The sequence below is a fragment of the Lagopus muta genome, chromosome 2 (assembly GCF_023343835.1).
Source record: "Lagopus muta isolate bLagMut1 chromosome 2, bLagMut1 primary, whole genome shotgun sequence".
Classification (NCBI taxonomy): Eukaryota; Metazoa; Chordata; class Aves; order Galliformes; family Phasianidae; genus Lagopus; species Lagopus muta.
In genome coordinates this window covers 80,590,394-80,617,186 of record NC_064434.1, presented here as the reverse complement: position 1 = coordinate 80,617,186, position 26,793 = coordinate 80,590,394, and the positions used below count along the sequence as shown (strand labels likewise).

Here is a 26,793-nt window from a genome sequence, read left to right as displayed (position 1 = left end):
CAATTTGAAATGAAACGAAGAAGAAACTTTATGCACAGCACAGAATATTAGAGTTGCCCTTTTGGCAACTTTCCACAGTCAAAAGACACGCCAGTGCATCCCAATGAAGTAGCTGAACTCTGATTTATTATTTTTCCAATGGCTAAGCTAAAGTATTCTTCTAAAACTCTATGGCTGAAGCACTTTTTATATGTTAAATATAAAGGGACGCTGAAATGCTTTGTTTACAATAATGCCAAAGCACAGCACAGACGCACAAGAGGGAAAACGGGGAAAATACCGCAACAAAGCAGCTCCTTATTCTTACAAAATGTATCTTGGGCTCTGACAAAAGCACTGATGGAGTTTCAATTTACAGCCTTATCCAAACAATTCATACAAGAAACTGCAAAGAATCTAATGCATTTAAACTAGGTAAGAAGGGTTGGAACAACTCAGAACAGATTCATTTCAGTTTCTAGCTCAGTGTACACAGTTGTTGCTCTCCAGTCAAAGATAAATGCACCATAAATACAAGTCTCTACACTCGCTTAAACAATAAAGAAAAAAAAAACTCAGCAGCAAAACCCTATTCCAAACATTCCCCCAGAAATTCTCTGAATCTTTTTCACAAAGATGCACAATCTACTGTAAAGGGCAGTATAAAGGTTGAAAAACTAAGTGGTGCTCAGCAATAGGACAAAGGCCAATGGTACAAACCGGAGCACAGCAAGTTCCATATGAACCTGAGGAACTATTTCTTTACTTCAGAAGTGACAGGGCACTGGAACAGCTTGTCCAGAGAGGTGGTGGAGTCTCCTTCTCTGGAGATATTCAAAATCTGCCTGGAAACCCACCTGTGAGACCTGCTGTAGGGAACTGCTTTAGCAGGAGGCTGGACTAAATCATCTCTAGAGGTCCCTTCCAGCCCCTACCATTCTGTGACCCTGTATTAGTCAACTCTAAGAGGCCTTTAATAGAAAAGTAGGAACAAAATCAGAATGTTCTGATCCACCTACTTTCCACCAATCCCTAAATAACATCACTATTTATATGCATTGCAGGTAATAAATAATTCGCCTTATGACAACACAAGCACCTTCCTCAGATTTTACAATATCAAGTTGTATTAAGTATGTCTTTTTCTTCAGATCAGACATTCCAATGCTCTACTGATAAGCAGAACTCAAAAACCTAAATCACAGGATCAGTAATAAATATCAGAACTTTCTTAGAAAAAAAAAAAATCAGTTGGAAAAGACATCAAGAAAGCATCTATTTCATCCCCTGACTTAAAGGCATGACACCAATACATCAAACATTCCCAAGACACTTATTTCAACACTCTACAACTCCAACAACTCTATTTAGATTAAGAAAAACCTAAAAACTTCCCTTTCTTGTTCAGTTTAAGGATACAATGTCTTTTCAGCATGCAAAGCTGTTAAACAGACTGACTCAGATCATCCACATGTAAGGCCAGAACGACAAAAGTTATGCCAGTCATCCTTAAAAGATCACATTTTTTAGCACCCTGACTTTTCTACATTTCTCCCCATTCACATCCATTCCTTGCCCAACTACAACAGTCATATTGAATCAGAACCCGTAATAGCAGCTTTAACGAAGCTGAGAATAACTGAAACCTTAACAGAAGTGTGCCTAGCACTATTCTTAGCTATACCAAAAATTATGCCTCTATAATCAAGGTTTTATCTATTGTCGATACCGGCTTTTGGAGATGGAAGACGACTACAAAGCAGAAAGCAAAGAAAGAATCATTACTTAGTTCTGTTTTTCAGTTTTCATTTTGGGTTTCTCTATTTTTTTTTAATTCTTTTATTTTTTTAAGTCAAGCTGATATAATGGTTTATATTCATCTCTCTATTTTAGCTTCCATATCTGCTTCTAGAGAGCTGCTATCCACTCAGCTCTTTTCCAGAATTTATGTAGTTGAATAGTCCGAGGAAACTACAGTACCTTAACAAGGCCTTACTTTTAAACCATTTCCTTCACCTTAGCTATGATATATAAGCTTGAGATTAATCACATTAAGCAAAAAGTATGATGCTAGCTAGATTTTCAAAACAGTGAAGAAAGTTACTTACCAAGTCAAAGTTAAGCATGGAATACAAGACCAAACAAACCAAAAACCTTAAGCAACGAAAGGCAACCCATCCTCCCCAAAAAACAACCCAACATAGAAAACTAGTTCAGGTTCAACCCTTCATTTGTTATTAGGCTGCACTACTACTACAGCAGCATAATACAGGGGATGTGGAGCCTCTACAAGGGAAGATAAAAGATGAGACCAAGAGCACAGAAGAAAGGAATCTTCACATGTAAGAGGTTTTTTTGTTACCGTATGTTTACACCAAAATTATTTTTCTGACTAAAGACAACTGAAAATGCTTATTAATATTATCATGCCCTAGAATTAGTAGAACTTTTAGATAACAAAAAAATGCCTTGCAAAGTATTTCAAAAGCTTTGACTGTACGTATGTCAAATAACATTTACAAAGACAACTTACTTCAACTAGTTAAAATGCTGTTGCACAGTAGTAGACCAGAATTCATAAACACATTTTGTTAAGTACATTAGCACCACTATTGCACTGATACTTTTAATGTTCAATATTATACAGGCAAAAAAAGCCATTTGAAATGCTGATCATCCCAAGTACAGAGAGAGAAAACAAAGGTTCGCTGTACATAAAAGACGTGACAAGAAGAGTCAGAACTGCAAGAATTATTTTGGTGATTTATTTCAAGTTAAAAGGAAAAAGCACAGAAAGCAAGGCATCCTGTTCTGATAAATGCAATGTAGCTCCTACCAGTCCTGGAAAAGGAATGCTTTCTTGCTTTGTTCAAGAAATACTCTTCCCTTGTTTGTTCCCCTGTTATGTTTCTAAATCTGTATTTACACATTACGGCAGAACTGAAGCACTTCTTGAAAAGCACATTAATGATTTTGATGAGGTGCCTGAAATCCTATCTTATTACTGTTCATAAACCATCTAAAAGAAGTCTCAAGTACGCAAGCTCGCAGGCATGTTTCCTCCCCCCCTTTTAAATTGGGTTGTAGTGAAATCTTCGAAAGGTTAGCTGAGACAGATTCATATTCTTCCATCCCAGCAAGCCTTGTTTCCAATCATCAGCCAGGAAGCAACACAGCTCTTATTTAGATCAGTGCTCCCTCTGTACCTGAATAGAGGCAGTCGTTTTTGGTTCTCACCTGGGAAGATATAGCTGTCATGACGCTGTCCTACAGAACAAGTGTTTTTCTTTCCATAGAAATTCAAAATTAATTGCATCAATGTCTGCACTAGGAGTGATCTTCCAGTTAACTGTTCAAACAAAACTTTCAGAAATGAAACAAACCACTGGTGAGTCATGATAACCAATGCTAAACAACAAAAAAAAAACCAAGGTCCTTTTGCTGCTGGTAGCAGATACACGCCTGTAAACTCATTCTAATCCCCCAGAAGTTTTGATTAACCTTCTAATAGCTTGCAGGTAAGTTTTGTGTCAGATTTTTCATGTCTCAGAATGCGAACAGAGATTTCCAGGCTCAAAAAAACATCCTGGAGTAAAGAAACAGGAGTTCCACTTGCTAGCTATACTGCAGCAACAGGATAACATAATACCCATGCTGAACACCTTATGCAAAGTCTTAGTCCAGGTGAACATTCTGGATATTTTAACTTGAGGAGAGGTCAAACCTCGTTTGTTGGGTTTTTTTTTTCCTTTAAAACCACAAAGCCAGAGTTTAGTGTAATTCAAAGGAACACAGCATTTCTAACCAGAAAAAAACTGCGTATAAACATAGCCCTTAAGATGTTTGTGCTAAATGTTCAACTTCTAACATTTCTGAAAAACCAAATGAATCAGGTAAAACTCATAACAACAAAGAGTTCAAGGAACAAACCAATATAAACATAAATCTTTGGCAACACCACTTAAAAAAGCAAACAAGCCCTCAAGAAAATAAAAGAAACACTATGAGCAAGAGTTAGGCTGACAGTGATAAACAGAAAGCCTTATGCAAAGCAAGATACTGAACTACTCATAGAAGTTGAGATTTTTTCTTAAATGTGCAGCCAGGCATAATCACAAGTTGTCCAATACAGATCAACTGACAGCACAGAAAGAAGCAGCACCTTCTTTTAAGAGAAACACTCTATTCAATGTTCCCTTCCCTGGTGTTTCTTTGACAGTGGATGATGGTCACGGCTACTGCCACCCCTCAAACCCTTCACCTGCATGAGATGCACGGCTCTATAAACCTTCCCAAACCATCTCGTTAGAGACAAATGCCAAAGTGAAAAATAAAAATATAGGTCTGCACAGTTAAGAAATACTAAATGTTCTTTCAAGCACTTCCATTTCAAGCAACGAAGGGAACATTGCAACCATATACGTTTGGAATGCTTTACACGAGAGAGCACGCAGTTCATCACTGTGCTCGTTTTCTCCCTGCTAACCCCAGGAGGAATCGCTGCCTCCCCTGTCACTTCTGATCCACACACTCAGCACAGCCTCCCCCCATGACACCTAACTGCTATTTTTGTGTAGGCTTTCGCTGTTCTTGGTCGGTTGTGCCTTTTTTTCTTTAACACATTTAAGTGTACATTAAAAAGCGCAAAACCTCCACAGTGATCATTCTGAGAATAAACTGCTTTAATGTCCAGAATTCACATGACCTAAAACAGGAAACACCTTTAAAACAACTTAGTGCTTCACGGTGTCAAAGTAATTCTTTAAAGTATTCTAGATGCAAATGCAGTATCTCCAAGAGCAAACGCCATAAAAGATGTAGTAATCAACTATTTTCAGAAAGAAAAACTACATTAGATGCCCCAACCCTAGGAAAAAAAAAAAAAAAGTTACTTTCAAAATATGCATTTAAAATCATCCGTCCCTCACTGATCTGAGAGCAAATAAGAAGTTACCCTCAACCTTCTCATTACCATAGCTAGCCAGACATCAAGCTACTTGTCCTTGCCTACTTGTAACGACAGAACTGAGTTCAAATACAGAAGACCTAAAGAATAGTAAAGCTGCTCCAAAAACCAGATGGAAAGCACCCTACGCATTCTTTTAGAACACAGCATTCTAGTTCTTTGGCACTTTATTTTCTTACAAGTCAAGGCAAGACAACATGTGTCTTGATTTATTGAACAGTACTGGTATATTAGCAATTCAATTAAGAAATTTTTCCATAGAGAAAACAAACTCTTGGAAAAATAACAAACCCATGTGATAAAAGAATAACTTTCAGCAATGCAGAAGCTGACTACGTGAATGTCTGCATAATTTACGTGTAAATAACAAAACAAAGCAAAAGGATAAAGTTAAATGAAAGTATTTTGAGTCATAATATATAAATGTTAATAACAATAATCCAGATGCTTTTCCTTTTTGCTCTTCTACACAGAGGGACAAAATCTTTCCAAGCTTACCTAATTATGTCAATCACATCAGGCCATATTTCTACGAGTTTCAAACTTTGTTCTTCCCAGTCTAGAAAGTCAACAACATCCAAGACATCAATATCTTAGCTCCTTACTAAGTGCATGCTTACTAACACTGCGTGGACCAACAAGTCCACAGTAGGAGGCTATCTTCCACCGACACTCTCAGACTGAGCACGGTACACAAAAATCAGCTCAGACCAAATAACCCACGCTGAAATAGATCCAAATGTTTGCTCATTATGGAGCTGCACTGGCATTTACACATTAGTCTTCAAGCATCCACACTGTCTGATTTTTTTCCCTCATCTTTCATGCTGCCTTTACCTCCTCAAAACATGTGTACAACAGTCTATTTCTCAAAATACCAAAAGGAAACAGCAACGACTCATTCCTAAATATTCAAGATGGGATAGTTAACACAGTTAATCTAGCAGCCCCAATAAAACATTCTTAGTTCAAATGTCCAGAGAGCTGTGCCCTGGCAAAAAATCCAGCTGTTCTGATGGTGATGTAAGAGCTGTTCTCTCTTCTGTACATTCAACTGCAGCATGCAGGAAAGCTAATGCTTCACATTTCCAGTATCAGTATGAGTTCCTAGGGAAGAGTAGAAAAGAGCAGAGGAAACAAACCAACCCAAGATATCTTTCCCCTTACTGCTTGTCTTCTGCATGATAGCAGTAAGAATCAGGAATGTTCTCTTCCAGTGCTCTCCGCTCACAGGTCTTACTACCAGAACAGAAGATAAGACAAAACATTAAACAGGATTCAAAAGAAAGATTTATCCAAGCCCATTTTGGACAACTTTTTAGCTAACTGACGGGGAAGGGGGAGAAGGACACAAATCTTAAACACAGACAATTATGGACCAGTACCCCCATTTTGTTTTTAACGCCCTCATCATGACTACAGGAAGGATTCTGTCCCAATCTAAACCAGACTTGCTTCTTAAATTTGGTATGCGACTAATCCATCGCATGAAACTGTTCAGAAGCTTTCAGAAGTTGCCTTCACCTATCCAATATGCTTGTGTAGGTGGATGACAACAGCAGAGGCAGGGCAAACCCAATGCTACCAGCTGAAGGTTGAGAGACTGCAAAATAAGTAATTACAAGGACACCGAATGCACTACCACACCAGATTGCATAGCTCCCAAATTATTTACTAACAAATGAGATCACACAAACTGAAGCATTTAGTAGGTCATGACTAACACTGGGATACTCACTTTTCCATTTAAGTTTTATACATGATCTTCTAAACAGGGCGTATAAAAGTTAGAAACTACAAACATTTAAAACAAAAAAAAAACACAAAAGTGAAGAGCTGCCATTTTAGCGTGTTATCTCAAAGCCGTAAAAGATTCCCCATTTGAAAACAATTTTCTCTCATGCTCATCACAGTGAAAGCTTTTATGCCACTACTATTTGGCAAGGACTGAAACACTGTACGCAATTCCTTATTTAGACCATTCATCTACAAGCTGGAGTTGATACAGGAGAATATTTGACAGTCAGTATTTCACCTATTTCTTTTCCAGAGTGCATCCTGTGAAGAACTGGCACTTCATTCCACTGTCTAACTGAAGAGCTCAGTTCTGCTCACCACATTTCACTTCAGCTCTGGGCATAAAAATTGTCTCCAGAACTTTCTTAAAAAAATTAAAAAGTAAAAAAAAAATGCAATAGACACGGCAACAGGAAAGTGGGAAAGGAAGTCAGGAAGAGATTGCTTGTCTTCTTTTAGGTACCCCATCAACTCTCACACACAGCCCAAGTCTACACACACACACAAAGCCAAACTAAATTGATTGTTTATTCAATAAGAACTCCTATATATACACCTTGTATGTATGCCTTAAAGCATACCACAGGTAGAACCACTTAACAGGCTCTGCCCAAGACCACTCAGATGATGCGACGTTACAGAACAGTACCAACACAAGACAACTGTTTGTAGCATGCTGCCTTTTTACAGTACTACAGAAGCTGCACTCTGTGGGTCTCTGCCAGTTTGCACTGAACATTTGTAACTCTCTAGGTACTCTCACATCTGCAAAGCATAAGGGTTCCTGCTGCTGTTAACACCAAATGAGCTCAACTAGTAGCAGCACTGGTGAGAATTTACTGCGTAAAGGAAACGTTTGATGGGAACACAATACCACACTTCAGTATCAGCGGATGAATCACATTAAGTCTTGCCTCATATTCAGAAGACCATCCCTGAATTCTGCAAAATTTGAACCACAGCCTGCTTACATTTGTATTGCAAGGCCACAGTGAAATTCAACTGCAGTGGGCTTTGCTAATCACCACCCATCCCGTGAGATCTGAAAATAAATCCACAGGGAACATAAATTACTCTCGAAAAACATGAAATGTATGACTGACATCATATCAGTCATATGTAACAACCAGTTATTAATGCAAGGGTCTTGTCTTATTTACACAAGGGGAAATGCTGACTGCTATGATAACAGAAATAAGATAGGTCTTATTCAGTATCATATGTGAAAAATAACCCAGAATATTTCCAGAGAAATTGAAGGAAAAGTAATGAAAAGGAAAACGTGGCTGTTTCCCTCCTTTTTACACTATGGGTATTCTGGGCACTTTTCTGCTTCTCTTTTCAGCATAAGAATGAGTAATTTACAGCACGAGAGAATGAACACATTGGGAAGTATTATTATAAAAAAAAGTAACCCAGGAAATCAAAGGCAACATGAATATTTAATCCATTTAAATGAGTAAGAGAGACATTCTCAAAACACTTGAGCAAAGCTGAAACGAACAATACTGTGTATTTCAATTCACTTCCTGATCCCTCAGTAAAGGTTGGAGAGAGCTTTCACTTCTTGAGACTTTATTAAATTCAGCCAAAGCCAAGCAGTGGCCTGACAGTCCCAACAGGTCTATTGAAGAAACAAATTTCCAAGCTTGTTAAGTTCCTCTGTAAAGGTTAAAACAGCAACAGGAAAAAGCAGAGAAAAGATTTATTATTCTACAAGTCCCCTTCTTAACTTAAGTGAAGACCTCAGACTTTCAATGAGCTGCAACTTCACACTTCAGAATTAAGCTTTCCTCAAAAGGAAGCTGTACATTATCTGAGAAGTAGAATTTCTAGGACCACTGAACACCAATTCAAGCTTTCATTTTCTATGCATCACACGAGAAACGATCAAGCTTTGCTACCCTATCTAAATTCTGAAGCTTAGCAAAGAGCCCATGTTATTTTTTTTCAAGTCAATTATACAAATCAATTGTTTGAATTGATAAAGAAATAAAAAGCTAAGGCTCATTGCTTCAATATAAGTGCAATAAAAACGGAGATTGGTATAATCACCAATTTAAGGCTTCTGAAACAAGCTGTCTGAAAGCCCCCATCACAACAGGAGTGGCACAAGAGACCTAACACACTGCAACCATTAAACTCACACAGTCAGCTCTTGGCTTTGCACAAAACATAAAGGAAAGATACACCACTCTACAGTCATGTGGTCTGGACAGAATTCTAAACATTAAAAAAAAAAAAAAAAAAAAAAAAAAAAGAGCTTTTAAAACCCTTATATTGAGATTAAATGGTTATCATTGTAAAATAGGCTTTTTTTAATGTTAGAACACTATTCCTTGGGAAGAAAAAAATAAAAAGAAACCTGTGGAGAAAGCCCTAAATCCTCCTATGTCCCCAGTCCCCTCACACGACTTTTAACACTACATTTTCTCGCTATGTGACCAACACTTTCCTTGCAGCTTCTCAACAAACACAATCCTAACTTTCATTTAAGTAACTCACCTTAGTTCTCCAGTCAACTACAGCAACACAACCACCCTTGTGTTGACAGTTTCAAAGGAATAAAGGATATATTCCTTCTTGTATTCTTTTTGCTAGCATGTAAGAAACTTTTGAGTACACTCTGTTCCTTTTTTTTTTTCCCCCCAACATCTGTAACAAAAGTGTTCACACCATGAGGGCAGGGTTTGTTTCTGTAACACACCAGGAACATTTCATCTCACAGCATCCAGTGAAGCCCAAAAGCCTTTTCAACAGCAGGAGCAGGATGGTCTGTGAGAAAAGATGAAGTGTTTCTCAACAAACCTTCTCAGCTCCAATGGGAGACCATCATATCTGTCCTTCCTTGTACCTTTTCTACTTCCTTAAAGGTAAACATTTTATTTGGAGTCATAGATTCTTATTTGGAACAAAAGCACCTTAAAAAACAGCCTAGCAGTTGGCCAACCAGATAAATACGCTGGTTTTTACTGATGTACAAAGTAGCGTCCTTTATGTATCCGAACAAGGAGCTTTGAAAAAATACTTTATCTTGCCAATACACAGCTGAAGGTCAGTGGCTGTAGCTGGATTTCTGCCATTCATAGCATGTAATATAAAAAAGCTGTGCCATTTAATAAAAAAAATTAATAAAAGGCTAGTTAGGGGAAAGCAGAACCTGTAAGAACATGAGCCTTCTCTGTACAAGCTACGTTGTGTGAAGGCTTTACATCGTACTGACACTGCATGTAATCATAAAAGCAGAACTTGTGTGGATGGAATAACTCATTTTTCATTACTGACTCATCATCCAAGTCACTGATGCTGCTGAAACTGTCCTATAACAAACATTGTGCCCTGGAATTTGAGAGCTTACAGCTTGTTCTGGACTAAGGGCTTGCTTTTTCCTATGGAGTGCACATATCCAGATTTCACTGAAACCAAAGCTCTTTTTGGTGCAAGAACAACTGTTTATCATGGCAAAGACTGGTGGCAAAAGGACCGATACTGTAATTTCAAGTTCAAGTGTTGAATGTTAAACATCCATACCAACGATGGCTATTGCTCTGCCAAGTTCATCTGAATTTAGAAGTATGGGAATCTGAGAGTCGTGCTGACTCAGGGCACCCAAATTTCAGCTTTATTTTAAATATCACTCCCACCCCACATTACCGCAGTTAAATTGCTCCCCACAGCCCTGCCAGTGTGCTCAGTAATCCTATCTCATTCCCTACTTAAAGCAATAACATACCTATCACTCTATTAGGGAAAATCCTATTGCCACCAAAGCTCCTGACACACAGACACAGTGTACATCCTGAGGCACATAAAAAGGAGTTAAGGGCAGGAGAAAGTTAAACACCGCACAACAGAACTGAACAGAAACAGGAGAACACATGGATTACAGTCATATAAGACCCAGGATTTCCCAGTTTTTCCTTACGCTTGAAAATCACTGTGCAAGCTCTAATAATCCTTGTGCAAGAAGTCTGTCTCTTACAGAAAATAGCAATGCCACCTTTGTGAAGTACAACAAATACCTGAAGGCAGTTACTTCCACCTGGAAGCTGTTTGGGAATAGGTCACAAGGAATTTAGATACACCGCTACAGAATCCAAATAGCCACAAATGCTGCACCAACGTAATTCTGACAACATATTTTCCCAAAACAGATTGTGCACAGGATAATAATAAGTTAATGTGAAGTGATGCATCTTACCAAGGAGGAAATTTAATTTTGTTTAAATAGAAAACAATTTGTCAGTAGTTAAACAGACAGAAGAGTTACCTATAACAAGCCAAAACTACTGGAGTACGGCACTGCATTCATTGTAGATGCACAATGAAAATAGTTACGTTTCTGTCCACAGCCATAGACAAGCATTTCACACTGATACTTAGAATGCTAATAAATGACCATGTGTTTATGAGCCATTTTCCCATTTGTGAACTACAGACCAAGCTAAGGTTAGTTATTCATCCCGTTTTATGGCATCCTCTGATTTGAACGCTCTGAAATTTTACTACAACACTGAAAGCTAACTACTGATTAAATAAAGAGCAGTTTGTTCTGTTATCCTGCCAGCTGGTGAAAATATTTGAATGTACAACTGTTCAACATTCATTCCAACTCATTTCAAAGTTGATATAAACTGTTGCACTGTTAAATGTATATATGTTTTATAGAAGAAAAGAACTACACAATTGCACCTGAAATGCAGTTAAGTGAAGTCAGCACACACAACCCTATCATGTGCTGACTAAGCAATCACCCCACTAAGATACTCACAGTATTTCTGCCTTGGATTCAGTCCTACAAGCCCCCAAACACCGTTTGATCATATTACCTAAGTATGGTTGGCAACACAACGTTTTCAAAAGCTCAATGGGATTTGATGCAGAAATCATTTAAATGCTTTGAAATCACTTACTATATTTGGACTTTCAGTGAAGGACACTCGATTACAGGAACTGTGCCTGCCTTGTTACATGAATGATAAAGAGTTCTTTTTGTTTTTAACCCGATCGTGTAACTTCCAGGCCCTGCCAGGGAACAAATCAGAACTCCACTTTCACAAAGAAATATATTCCATCCAGTGTTACCGGCTGATAATTCAGATGGTTTGAATTCATTCCCAAGCTTTTCAATATTTGAAAGTCTACAAGACGACTAAACAAACCTGTCAGTGAGTGAAATCTGGGAAGCTGAGACTATAGAGACTCCCTAGCTTGAAAATGTCTATTGATGCATGATTATTTTTTTTCTAAAACAATAAACCAGCAAGAAAAAAACACTTTTATGCTATAAGGTAAAGAACATTGTTTTTGCTGTTTTTCTCACAAATTTCTTTCAGCCTCCTGCACTTCAGTATCATCCTCACTCCTCTTGATGGCATACAAGTGATAAAGTAAGGTTCAAGTCCTTTCTGACTGCTTGCACACATAAAGCTGGAGTTTGCCTGTACCTATCTGCTGCCACAAAGAGTTGTCCTGCAGTTCCCCAGTGATTGGTCCCAGCAAGTAACACGTGGGTCATACAGCACACAAGTAACCCTTGCCCAGCGCTCTGACCCAGTCACCACTCAAAGCTTCCTCCTGCAAGCAGCAAGAGGCACAACCAGCAGCAAGCACTCAGCACTGTCCATACACACCTCTCAGTCATAAATCTCTAAGTCTGCTATAAGATAACAAAGCACTTGGTTTTCAATCTTCTGCTCATTCTCCCCAGCAATATAAGCAGGCTCTTGTGGCTGAACTTATTTGTAACCTCTCCTAGCATCAGCTATTTCCTGATCTACACACCATGTTACATTTCTTCTCTTTTACCCAATTACTTCAGGAAGAGACTCCATTTGGGGATTTTAAATAATTCTAGCACTGAACATCCTGAACTAACAGGTGACAGCACCACATAATGTCAACATTTAGGGGGCATTTTGCATCTGTAAGATACAAATTAATATTTTCATGCTGTTCCAAGTGTAAGCTTTAATGTAAAACATATTTATCTTATACTTCATTCTGTGGCAGCTTTGTACACAGCTAGCACTAACAACAGAATGGGTAAAGCTCAAAGAAATTAGTGGAAGCCTTTAAAAGAAAGCCATTAAAACTTCAGCAATGCAGGAGTACAAGAAAGCATTACACACTCATCTGACAAAATAAAAGCCACTCATCTCTCCTCACAGCATCTAACTAATGATAAATGCAACTAGGTAACCAACATGCATGCTACAACACAGGGAGATAGTTAAGTGTTTAGCTTCATAATCAAACATGCTACTAACAGCCCTAAGTCCCGCTTGGATCCAAGTTTGGCAGAACTAATCCAGTGGGGGTAATCAGCAACCCACAGGTCTCAACTCTCACGTTTAGCCACCTGCATTTGTAAGCCCCGTTTTGCATTTCAAATATGAAACTTCTTTTAATTCCTACAACTAATTCAAGACAAGCATTAGCCTACTCTTCTCTACTACATGAAGTCAATTAGCAGCCTACCTTAGGAAAATAAATTATCAGGACATCACAAAAACCTTAAGTATTACCCCCAATATGCTACCCGCTCCCTCAAGTCCAAAACTGTTATAATACAACTACATTTATGCAGTGATTTTTTTTTTTAAGCAGTATGTGGAGAAGTTTGCAGTGTCTATATAATTAATAAGAGAGATGAAATTTTGTACCTAGCCACTTGACATTTTCCTTATAAATTTAAAACTAAAGCCTTTATGCAAGTACAGCAGATGTAAAAATGGCTGGAGGACAGAGAGAACAAGGTCATCCTAAAATAGTAAGTTTTTATTCTCTGAAAAAAAAATAATAAAAATACCTACTATTTCTCCCCTACTGGTGAGCACTTAAGAGAAATGGTGATGAGGAAACTAAATGAATAATCAAAATGTGAATATACTTCACCCTCCCCTCTTTTCACCTCCTTCAAAGTTTTCACAGAATCACAGAATGGCCCAGGTTGGAAGGGACCTCAAGGATCATGAAGCTCCAACCCCCCCTCCTGCCACAAGCAGGGCCACCAACCTCCCCATCCAATACTAGACCAGGCTGCCCAGGGCCCCATCCAACCTGGCCCTGAACACCTCCAGGGACGGGGCATTCACAACCTCTCTGGGCAGCCTGTTCCAGCACCTCACCACTCCCATACTAAAGAACTTCTGTGTTTATCACAGCCTCCCTCAATTAATTCCCTAGGGTACACATTCCCAACCTCCTCTCTCACACCGTGCCTTGAGAGCCCTCTGTAAGGAACTCTTACTGGGCTGCAGCTGCACTGGCAGCCCCCTAAGTGAGGCTGTGAGTGCTGCAGCAGGCAGTGTGGGCCTGCTGAATGCTCTGCCCCACTAACTCAGCGTTGGCTACAGCGCATGAATCAGTGCCATGCGCCAGCATGCTAGCCATGAGAAATGATCGCACGCCAGGCGATGGATGACAGGGCAGGGAACAGCGCTTTCCAGAAAGGGTGCCAGATGTAAACTTGGAATGAGACCCCCAACTCAATGCACTGTGCCTTGCTCATATTTCACACAGCACACTTCCCGCTTCTCAGGCAATTGCATTTCAATTACCAGCACAGAAAGAATTCAGCGCACACGTTCCGCTCTAAAGTTCAGGGGTTTTAAACACCGAGTGAAAAAACAATCCTTCATCCTGTGACAGGAGAAGGAAACCTTTACGCAGATTGGTATTTTGGCTTTTCCATCTTCAGTGATCCAGATTAATGCAAACACAAACTCTAATCTTCGCAGTTGTCATTTTCACAAGGTAGCTTTTACTTTCTAAGTGTTTAAAGCAGACAGCATATATTTATTTACATGAACAAAAGTGAGAGTAGTGCAGCACTCAGACACCATCATGTAATCCTCATCATTTTTCTGTTTTGAAATAACATGGAGAAAATGTGAGAAAAAGCTGCAACTTCCTAGTATTCTCCTTTGCTAATTGGTACCAAAGGAAAAAAAATCACAATCAGCACACTTATTGCATCAACTCAGGCTGTGGGAAATCAAAGCCAGGTTAAATATTTCATTCACACGCACGCACAGCAAACAGCAAAGGCCCTTTCGTGCAATCAGCTATTCATGCACTTCTGGAGGTAATCTTGGGCAAAGGCACAGTAACCAAGCACTGAGCGATCATTAACAGCTGGTAATAAAAAAGAGCCCCATAACATTACCTCATCCTGAACACTCATCCAATCTTTGTGTAACTTAGTCAGAACACAAAGAGAAGACACAAGTTTTAACCACCTAACCGCTGTGACACTGCTGTACACTGCAAGCCTACTGAATCACAGAATGGTCCAGGTTGGAAGGGACCTCAAGGATCATGAAGCTCCAACCCCCCCTCCTGCCGCAGGCAGGGCCACCAACCTCCCCATTCAATACCAGACCAGACTGCTCAGGGCCCCTTCCGACCTGGCCTTGAACACCTTCAGGGATGGGGCATCCACAACCTCTCTGTGCAGCCTGTTCCAGCACCTCACCATTCTCATAGTAAACAACTTCCCCCTGACACTCAGCCTAAATCTTCCCTCTTTCAACTTAAAACCATTTTCCCTTGTCCTGCTATTATCTATCCTTTCAAAGAAATAACTACTGCTTCATCAACTATACCAATGTTGAATTCTACACAGAAGCAGAAATTAAAAGGCATTCTAAAAATTTAAACAAGCAAGCAGAAGTACTGACCCAACTCCTTAGTCATTCCAAATCCCTGAGAAAGATAAAATCCAAAAGAAAAAAGAATGTCTTCATGATCATGCTTGACTCAATAAAAGCTTTTAATCATATATCCTTGCACCTTCTTCAGCTGCATTCTTTACTCACAGAGGGCCCCTTCTGTAAAGAGACTGCACAATCCTCCCTCTTTCACCACAGTAGTCTGAGGAACCAGAGATAGCTTTGTTTGGCCTCTATCAACTAGGAAACATTAATAACAGCAGACATGGACTGTGACCTCCATGGACATGATTTTCTTTCCTCATTTTACTTCCCACTGCTTGTACAGCAGACTGGCAAATGAACAGTTTGGATCTTCTAACTATCTAAGCACCAATTTTCCTTGAGACAATGTAAGGAGATGTTTTCTCTTCATTACAGGAAGGGAAAAGGCTTCCTACGCATCCATAGAAAACATTTACATTTGACAATTCAGCCAGAATCTAAGCAAATTAAACAAGCCCGTACTGAATATGTACCACCTAAAGATAGCTACCAGCTAATACATTTTGTGATAAAGATTATGCCATACTTAGCACTTGCTACGTGACTTTAGCAGAAACAAGAGTTTCTGAACCATACCTACAACTAAACAACAGAAAACCAACATACAAATGTTAATATGTCCAGACATGTGGTAGAAGACAGACATCTTCTGATTCCTGCTAGCCATGAGGAGATAGGCATACACATAGGACTGATTTTGGAGACAGAGATAATACTTAGGTATATACTTTTAAAAAGCCGAGAAGTTCCCCTGCACACTGAAGGAAAGCCTGTGCATCCAAAAGCTGGCCTACTTTTTCCAAGCTAGGTGTTCAGTCAATGCAATAAAAATGCACAGTCTGCCTTCAGAGTTATCCTGCACAGATGATGAGGCACAAGAAAGCTACGCAGGAGAAGGCAAGGCGCTGTTCATTAATCAGATAGCAATAAAACCCAAGAGGAAGATCATCTACACCATTCCCCCTACCTTCTTCACCATCTGCCCTCACAGCCACCCAGACAACACGAGCTTTTAGAGCAACCCTGTCTGCATCACCACCTTACAGAAACCTCAGCAGCTCAAATGTGTATAAAGCATAAATTCACTGTGGTAGTTACTGGTTGAGAGGCCCTCATTTTGCCCACAAAAAACTAAAATAACTCTCAAAGCTCCACTTATAATGTTTATGCTATTCGTATCAGGAAAAAATACTATTAGAATAGGTATTCAAAGCTGACAAAAGGAACTTATGCTAGAGCTGTCTTCACTCTCAAAATTGACAGACGCACCTCAGCAGTATTCTGTGTTTTAGCAGCACTTCTGTAAAAGTGTGCAACAAACACTGACAGAAGCCAGAAATTCATCACCCACTCGGATAATGGAAATAATGACAGAAATAACGTGGACAAAAAAACAACTAAATCACTATTTGTCTCAAAAGCATCTAGAACTCAGCAATGTGCTGGCAAACTGATCCAAGGACACACACCAAGAAAAAACAACAATTACAGCAACACCTGCTCTGCTGTCTGAAAGGTGTAGACTTACATTTCTTACAGCCCTGGACTAATGCTATTTAGAGTTTCCAATTGCAGTAGTTTGAAAAGCAACCAGTATTTTAGTTATCTGCATTTTGGACACGTGTCAGAGAACAAGTTAGCTCAGGCAACTGAATTCTGATCTGTAATACTAAAAGCTCTTGTTACATCAGTAAGTGATGAAATCCCCAGTATTTTACTTGATTTTGAAAGAATGATGCAACACATTTGTTAATTTACTATATAATTCTATACACTGTGCAATGATATGTACATTGTGTTTTTACCACTTGAACCTGTCTTTACAAACCGCTTGAGCAGGACAGGAAGCCTTCATTATTCACCAGAAAGATTTCTGGTCTTGTTTGAATTAGTCACAGGAGAACATTAATAATAAAAGGAAATACTGTGTCGCAGAATAATGGATAATAATGGGCTCCTATCTTCATCAAGAGAGTGCTACAAAACCACCTGAGACTTCCAGATGTGTAATGCAGGCGGTTCTTGCTCTGCTAATTGCATAGCAACCCTTATGATTGAAAGAAACTTCCTCCACCCACCACAAGCACTTCCTTAGACATGAATATCCTTGGAAACAACATGTCAATGGCTCAACACTGTTTTACAGCAGGTTCTGATTTAAAACAAACATCTCTCCATGAAGAACAGAGCTTGGGAACTTGCAAACACTCTTTGCTGTCAGGTCTTGCATTCAGGAATCTTAAACAACTGTGGAATTAAATAGAGCAATATGGTTCATTAATGATGGAAAATATCCAGGTGAGAAAGCATGGTCCAACTGACACAGTCACATATGCTTACAGAGCTAATAATAGATCTTTTCCAAACTTGAACGCAAAGAGAACACATACTGTATTACAAAAAGGGGATAAAATGTTAAAAAAGGGAACAGCATTCAGCAAAAGGGACACAACATCTATGTACTTGGAGTCAGCACACACAAGCAGAACGTTAAAATAGCAATATGTCCAGTGCCTAAAATAACGCCAACTAACCTGTTACATTAGCAAACCACAGGCAAAAGAGGGTACATAGCAATATTCCACTCTCATTTATAGTATCTAATCTAGAGAAGAAATATACTCTAACATACGTACACTATAAGTCTCACAAATACTTCATGCACTTGACAACATTAGGAGTTACGAGCAGAGTCAGTCATTTCCTTAAATCAAATGAGGAGTCAATTTGCTCCATCTTCAGTTAATTATTATTTGCAAGGCAACTTTAATTTCAATTACTTTGCAATGAAGTATTAATCCCAAAGACCCAGTGCCAAGAAGAGATATCTGAAGTGTTCAGATACTATTGTTAATTGCTTTCTTTTGAAAGCTCAGAAATGAATTAACGCCTAGGTTAGTTAGGTAAGTTATGGGTACATGTGGATTATTCCTGAAAGCACTTTATCAATTACAGCACAATTGATGGCTCATTTCGTGACTCTATTTTCGATTTTTTAACATTTTGAGCATTTTTTTAAATGAAATCACACTACTTTCCACAATAATGTTGCTATTAAATGTTAAATCAGGCTTACACGCTTATTAAAATTAAAACTGGAGAGAACCCTAACTCCTGAATCACACAATGTTAAAAACAAGTTTTAATCCTTCAAAGACACACACAGTCAAAAGCTGATTCTAAAAAGAGAAATTATTAGATTTCTAATTTCTTAATATGCCAGCAATTCAAGAGAACACTAGAAACCTACCTGCATGAATAAGCAAACATTTGACAACGCTTAGACAATTTAGAAGTCACTAATATCTACTAGTTTACTGGGAGATTTAAGAAAAAATGACACTAGGATACAAAACAACAGGCAAGCGTTACTGCCAAGCACTACTGCAAGGATCTGACATCATTACCTGCTCTTGTACATGCTGTCAGCAATACCTGACCTAAGATTTACCCTTCTCCAGCTAAAAATGTATTTTATAGAGCAGTACCAGATATTTGTAAAGAAAAATTTTGTAGTAAATGAGTTACCAACAATCTAGAATAGTACTGATAGCATCTTTGACCGAAAACAATCTAACCTACAGCTGGAAGGACAATAAAGCTTCCAGTGCTGAAAGATCCTTTCTAAAAAGCAGCATTTTACCTACCTTATATACACACAACTTCCTCTGACACTGCCTCAGCAACATATAATTAAAGATCAACATGCTGCTGTTCTGGCGACAGGGCTGATCTCAGACACAGCCAAAGAATGTCCATGAGGGCATGGCTTTGGATTCTGCTTTTCAAAGGAGTCGGGAAGCTATCATGGGGTAAAAAGAAAAAAAAAAAAAACAAACCCACAACACTAACACTGCTTCTAATCTGGTATTTTTGTTCCCTTCTCCCTATCTCTTAAGTGTTTGGAAATTAAATAGAACTTCTACATTCAAACAGACAGAAGTTAAATATATACATTACAGAACTAGGCCCTCAAATTAAACAACTCACCCAGTAGCATGTAATGCACACACTGAAGCTAAGAACTAAAGATGGCAATCACCACACAACCTCCTTTCCTCACTGTTTGTCCGACTGCTTATTAGAATTTTAGAAGAACCAGTTTTTATCTCCTGCCAAAATTTCTCATTAGTTACTCCCTAAACTGCACCAAATAAACACTGTAAATCTAACACCAGCCAAAGTATATTTATTAAATGACATAACATCAGTAGAAGTCATTTTAAAAATAAATTTCCCTACAACACAAATAAAAATTTTACGTCATTAAGAAACTGAAATTCATCTTTCTCACACTGACCTACCAGGTTGAAGTTCACAGCATCTATATGATGGGCAGACTGAGCAGCAGGAAACAAACAGGACACCTCCGATCCTGGCACAAGACATACAGCAAAGTGGTCCCTGCTGCACATATTTGCAAGAGCCCACAGAGCAAACCAGATGAAAAAACTCATCAATTATTTCCTAACAACATTTCTGTACAGGTATTACCTCAATCGCCACAGTGCTACTTCTCAGATGCCATCAGAAGACAAACTGAAGAGCAGTTGCCTGAAATGATTTTAATATTCCATGAATTGCAAACCCAATACATTTTCCCGAGTATCGGTAAAGAAGAAAAAAAAGTTTATACCCCAGTTTAAACCTAAGTTCCTTCACAAATCTCGCATCTAAAAAAGTAAATTCACGTTGCAAATATGCCTGATTTTTAATTCTAAATACAAAGAAGGGATTCCATGCTGGTGAGCTCTGCCATCACTGAACAGCCAGGAACTGCTTCAAATATCAAGTGCCATTTGAGCAATAGGGGAGGAAGAACACATTGATCTGATTTGCCTGCTAAGCTGGACATCCTTCTCTGAAATCCAAATAAGTGTTTCACCATAGTCAAGATCAAATACCGTCCACAACCAAGACTTAAAGATCCCAAACATGCCTCTAAAGGTGGTCTATTTGAGGAGACACTGTGACATTTTAAACTTCAAAGAATATAAGCGCTGTCTTGCTGTGAAAACATATCACATTGATAAAGTCCACCAACTGCTTCTGAAGAAGCCTACGCTTATTGACAAACTCCTCTATTAAAATAATTTTAAAGTCCACTAATAATTGGCATAGCATGTCAATGAAAATATGTAGTGACCCACTGGAAGAGGCTGTGGATGCCCCATCCCTGGAGGCATTCAAGGCCAGGCTGGATGTGGCTCTGGGCAGCCTGGTCTGGTGGTTGGTGACCCTGCAAATAGCAGGGGGGTTGAAACCACATGATCATTGTCCTTTTCAACCCAAGCCATTCTATGAATATATCCATCATGGAGTTAATGCTTTGCCTCACTGTGATGTCAACATCCTAAAGGAAGTACTGAGTTATAATGCTTCCATCACCTTGAGACTTCAGTGTTACGCATTAGGCTCACAGAGCAACAACATTAATGTTTCTGTGGAAGCCTGATGTTGAAATGGTTGAAACGCAATTAAAAACAATAGCAGTAGTTCCTTAAAACTGATACCTCTGTTATACCCTTTTAACAGACAAGACATGTATTACAAATTTAGAAGGAACCAAAGCACTTTTTCAGTCTAACACAGCAGTACACAAAATGCACTGCAATTGTGCTGCAGCACAGCAGTTGAATACTTCAGTAGTCTGAGAGCTATTCTGGAGCACTAACTGGAATAATCATTAGCAGTGACCAAACTGCACTACCTCCTCTAATCACAGTTTACGAAAGAAATGCAGAAGTACTGACAGACAAGAAGACAGAAGGAAATCTGGGCGGTGACCCACACACATCACTTTTTACTCAACTCCTGCAAGCTTCAAAAAGCAGCACACAACATCCACTCTGTTCTTCTTAGTTCCAGTAGGAGCAGCTATGAAACTGAATTTCATTCTGATCAGTATGGAACGTACAGTCAGATTAAAAGGTGCTGGGTACAGCTGCCTATAATTGGCACTGCATCTGTCTATAATTAGAAAGTATTTCTACAATATTTTATATGAAGATTTTGGATAAATTCAAGGGTTTAAGCAAGTGTTTGTTTTCCCAAATTCCGGCTTCCCCGCAGAAGTAAACAGACAGTTTTAATCAAGCAGGCCTATTTTTGGATCTTCTTAAACAAAACACCCTCACACACCAGCTGCTTGAATTTATTCATTCCTTAAAATTATCACACTGCAAGATTAAAGGAAACAAAACCAATTATTTTTTTCATAAGCAGCACAGCTAAATTATGGAACCACTTGTTGCGGGATGTTGTGAGGGTCAGCTGTGCATATGGATTCGATAAATCATTACACAAATCTGTAAAAAAATTAATTAAGATCTGCTAAGCATAAATCTATAAAACAGAGGACAACCTTATGTCTGATTGCCAGAAGCAAAAGAGGTATATGGAGATAAGCAGCGCTGCATGCTTGCTCTGTTCCTACGCTTCCTCCCTTAGCGCTGCTTATCACACAAATCAAAGACAGGGCTGAATGCATCCCTGGTATGGTCCAGAACAGCCGTTTTTTATTAAATAACAAAACCTCCTTTCTGTCTTGCCTATCTATTAAGTACCACAAAAGAAAGCATTGTTTTTACATTCCTAGAAAAGAGTTTATTACTGTTAAAATATTAAATCCAATTCATCTGCTTTTACTCCAAGTGCCAATAACCCCTATTCCTAAAGGTCAGCTTTTGCAGCAAATAGAAAGCTTAGCCCTGCTCCCAAATGCAGTACCTTCCTTGCAACTGTGCAACCTTCCTTGCCCACTGTACAGAAAAGTTCAGAAACAAAAGAAGTCTACTTTTTGACTGCAGTTGAGAAGCATTGCTGCTTGTATTATGACCAAAGGAAATCCCAAGAACTTCCCAGTTTATTTTTCGTTATTCCGCATATTCTTATCCAAGCAGCAAACAAAACAAAGCCCAATTTCTCTCCCCCCTCTTCCCTCAGATGGAAGCTACTCCATGTCTCACAATTCTCAAAATCTTCCAGAATTTCAATCCAAGGAAAGAATTCCAATTCTCTTGTAGTTCTCCATAGCATTTCCTAGGGAAACCTGGGAGTAAATCAATCTGTTAGGCTTTTTGTTTCTGCCAATTCATTAATTTCTCCTTCCTTCTTCTGCAGTACACCTGCCTCACAGCAGCTAATGATGGCTTTTGCTACAAGCTGCTTCACGCTCTTTTACCCATGGATTTAACATAACATTAAATAAGTTTGTGCATAATATATAAATAATAAAATATTCAAGTAGTTTAGTCTTGGCCTAAAACCAAAACACAAAATAAGGACCACAAAGGCAAATTTAATTCTTGATTTAAACCCACTAGACTTTACTTGGAGAGGTGACCCATAAACATCTGTGTAATTCTACAACAGTTAGTTAGTTTTACTGTATTACAGAACATTTGAAAGTAACAAAAGCCATGAAGTTTTTATACTTAAAAATGTTGTATGCCTTGTACGGCGCCATAAGAATTACCCTTCTAAAACATCAGCATCATTACATTATTGATTTAAATCAAAGTAGAATTTGTAGGGGGAAAAGATGAGGTGGTTGGTCTGGATGATCTTGTAGGTCTTTTCAGCCTTGGTGTTTCTGTGAAAACTTGACATTTGTTGCCATCAACACAGAAGCCCTGCCCCTCCCTCACACAGCGCTATCGCAAGGCACCTTATTTCTACCTCATTGCATCTCACTATTCATTCAAGGACATTAGTGAACGCGGAGGTCTCTAATCCACAAAAACCCATTTGGTAGCAAATATATTGTCTTGCACAAACTGACAATTTCACTGCTTCTTCTAGAACTTGCTCCAAAGCTCCTGTAAATGAAACCCTGGCTAAGTAAGTGCATGATCCAAGCAAACAACTGATTCTCAGAGGGAAAGGTATCATGTATTCCTACAGTGTTCTCAAGCCTCTTTGGAGATGTTACTTAGAAACATCTAAGTACTGTTTCAACAGCAAAATTAGATTTATGAAGGCATTATTCATTCAGGACAGTATACACAGCCTATGAGAATATAAAGTATTTATTACAGAGGCAGACACTGACAGTTCATATGGAACAACCAGCTGCAATCACCAAGAAGAAGAAAAAGACTAGCCAAAGAAGAGGTTTGCTAATGGCACAAAGATATTAGTCAGTATTTGTTTACAAGCTAGAAGCAAGCTTTGGTGATATACAGTCACAAACTAATCGCACTTGCATTAAGTGATTCACCATTTGATCAAGTGTATAATTTTAGTAAACAAAACTGAGGGAAGAGTCAGATTGGCATGGCAGGGACCTGGTGATACATAAGTAACTGGAAAATCCAGACTCAGAAATAAATTTAGGATTAGGCCAGTAGTCAGTGCTTGAGGCACCATGTCTCACCACGTTTGTGATGTATGCAGTGTCAGAGAAAGGCAGAACAAATGGCATCACCCTGCAAAACCCTGCTGGCATGTTCTCAAACAATACTGCCATCAGTTTTAGCTGACTACAGTACCTTAGAGTTGCCAGAAATAAGATGAGATGAAACTAATCATACTGTGTTTTCAATCAACTTCCTGCTGGCTGCCACCATTTCAAGACTGGAATTCATTTGTTTTTATGTCCATTAACATATTTCCTTGTTGTTGTTGTTTTTTTTTTTTTAGTTCTAAGTCACTGAATGCAATGGTTGCTATCAAAAAAAAAAAAAAAAAAAAAAAAAAAAAAAAAAAAAAGAAAACCAAATCCAAAAAGCATTCACTAGCACTGCAGAAGTTACCCTTCTCTGATTTACCCCTCCACAGTCTACCAGCCAAGAAGTATTTTACCTTACCACTCTCACCTATGCATATAACCGTGTAATAGTAAAACCTCAGCCCTCTCATGAGCTGTACAGAAATGAAACCTTTGTGGAGTGCTCCAAAAGCCAATGGGGAACTGCCAAAATGAAATTCATTAAAGGATTATGCCTCATCTCTAATAAGCAAAGTGGCTTAACTGGAATACGTGCATACTGCAATATTTTCATGTTTTTATTAACTTAGAGCTGAAGATTTTATATATGCTATAAAGTAAAATGGGTTTCTAAAATCCACTCATCTAAGAAAAAAAATTACATGGTCTGTTAATCAGGAGAGAAGAAAGATTTTTTCTAGATCATAAGAATGACGAGCACAGCATAAACTCTAAATGAAGTAACCTAAAATAACAGCTTGCATACTGCGCCCTTTCCAACCTTTGTACACAAAGACTGTTCCAATAAAAACTGAGATAGTTGCAAGTGACTGAAGTTTAAAACACAAAAATAAAAAGAGAGGGGATGGGGTGAGGAATAAAACATTTCCACACGGTAAGTTCTGTGAATTTCTCATAAATAAATCAATATCTGTGAAAGAAGTTTTTGTAAAATGTAGAGATTCAGTGCTCCATTTGAACTTGACTAGAGCAGAAACAGCAGGCTGGACATTCTGAAGAGAAAGGGAAGTCTGCAGAAGTTTAAAGATGGCTTCTATGATCTCCCACAAAAGGTAAGAAAACGTCAGTTGTTGACCTTAAGGAGACGTTTCTGAAGTTCTGAACAGTTTCACTCAAGTCCCTTCTTTCAGTTGTTCATTTTTCAGTCTCTCAGATCTTGAAACATCAAGAGTTTAGTAGTTTTCCAGTCACTAGAGATTCCTGCAACTGACAGGGTCTGAATTTCTAATACAAACCTCAGTGTTTTAAGAGAAGAATCCCTCCAACTTTAATGCAATAGTACATACAGTCCTCTCTTGTAAACTCTTTGAACTCCAGCACTATACCAGCGTGCATTTCAGGAGCTACGTTGTGACTACGCACCAGTAGGTAAATTTCAGCCCGCAGATTCACAGCTCACTTCAATTTTAATGTTTCCCTGAGTATCTACCAGAATGTTGTCTATTATTGTGGATTACTGCACAAAGTATTCATCTCACTGCAAATGGTGCCTTTAAAAAAAAAAAAAAATCAAGCCAAAACAAACAAACAAAAAACAATAACAAACCCCAAGATTATCTTTTATAGCTGGCCAAGACCTACTAGGTCTAATCTAGGCCTTTCTGTTTGACCCAGTGACAAAGAATTCTTCTGAGGCCTACATGGTTCAGGGAACCCAAGAGCAGGCATTCAAGAACTCCCAATCACTGCACTGATACGATACATAAAGAAAAACTATTCCTCTACATACCTTTATTTAGAAATTTCATACAAATTACTACGTTACATTACTGGTTTCCGAACTTGAATGTTATAAGCCTGAAGATAAAGGGCAAATACAGCCTCTAAGCTGTGAAAGCAAAACAAAAGTCACTAAGAAAACTATATCCTCTGTAAGACACACTGCTGGCATAACCCTAACTGACATCTAGGGCAGAATTCCAGCTTCACATGCACACCAATCTTTTTCCTAGCACTTTTTGCTTTCTTCAAAAAGCTGCTATAAAACTGTGACTCCGTGAGAATTCATGCCAGGGCAGCTTCACTACAAGGACATGTCCATGCACATTTACCTGCATATCTCTTCAAGCACTGGCAGGACCCAAGTAAGTCATGACAAGACAATAGTTTCTTCAGGACAGAGAAGCGTAACAAGCCTTCAGACCGTGGAAGCTGACAGTGCACTTTTTTTTATTTTGATGGTTGTTTGTACAAGGAAATGTATGTCCTAGGAAAGAAGTGGAGTCTTTAAAGGCAGATGGTTTTCTGGAGAGTCTCCCGTCACCACGAAGCACCTCCTCAAACACGAGGCACCAGCTTTCCTTTTCATTAGCACAATATGCTGAACCAGCCGAAAAGTTCAGCCCAGAGAAAAAGTTTTCTTTCAGTGCTTTGTGACTTTCATGTCAGCGTCACATTACACAGCCAGTGCACCGCCTTACAGATAACAGCAACTTGTTTGCCACTGTGTTGTGGGAAGCAACAGGACCAAATATGGGAGCCTAACAAAACAAATATCAGCAAAATAGAACCAGTATACAGTAAGCTGTATTTTGCTTAATCACTCCCAACGGTGCCACTGCACATATTGCAGTTCAGGTTTCCACCATAACTCAAAAATGGGTTTTCATTTAAAACCCTGCCACTCAATAAAACACCCCAATGTTCAGGCACATCAATCTCTGTTATTGCATCTCCTTCCGCTCAGACTCCACTCCCCCAGGGCACCATAAGCTGTGTGACACCAATATCTCAAGAAGGTACTGTCTCAAACAACACAGAGCTTAGGTGGACCCTCAGAAGCCTACTGACTCACACATTCTTGGAACATCTCATAAACACGAAGGTTAGGAACTGATTTTTTTTTTTGCTATATACATTGCAGGCATTCTGTGATCACG

General features: G+C 38.8%; 1 protein-coding gene across 1 annotated transcript in view; it reads right to left on the bottom strand.

Moving 5' to 3' along the window:
- ZFAND3 (zinc finger AN1-type containing 3) overlaps window positions 1-26,793 on the bottom strand; it is a 133,594-nt gene that overhangs the window by 105,977 nt on the left and 824 nt on the right. The window lies entirely within an intron of this gene.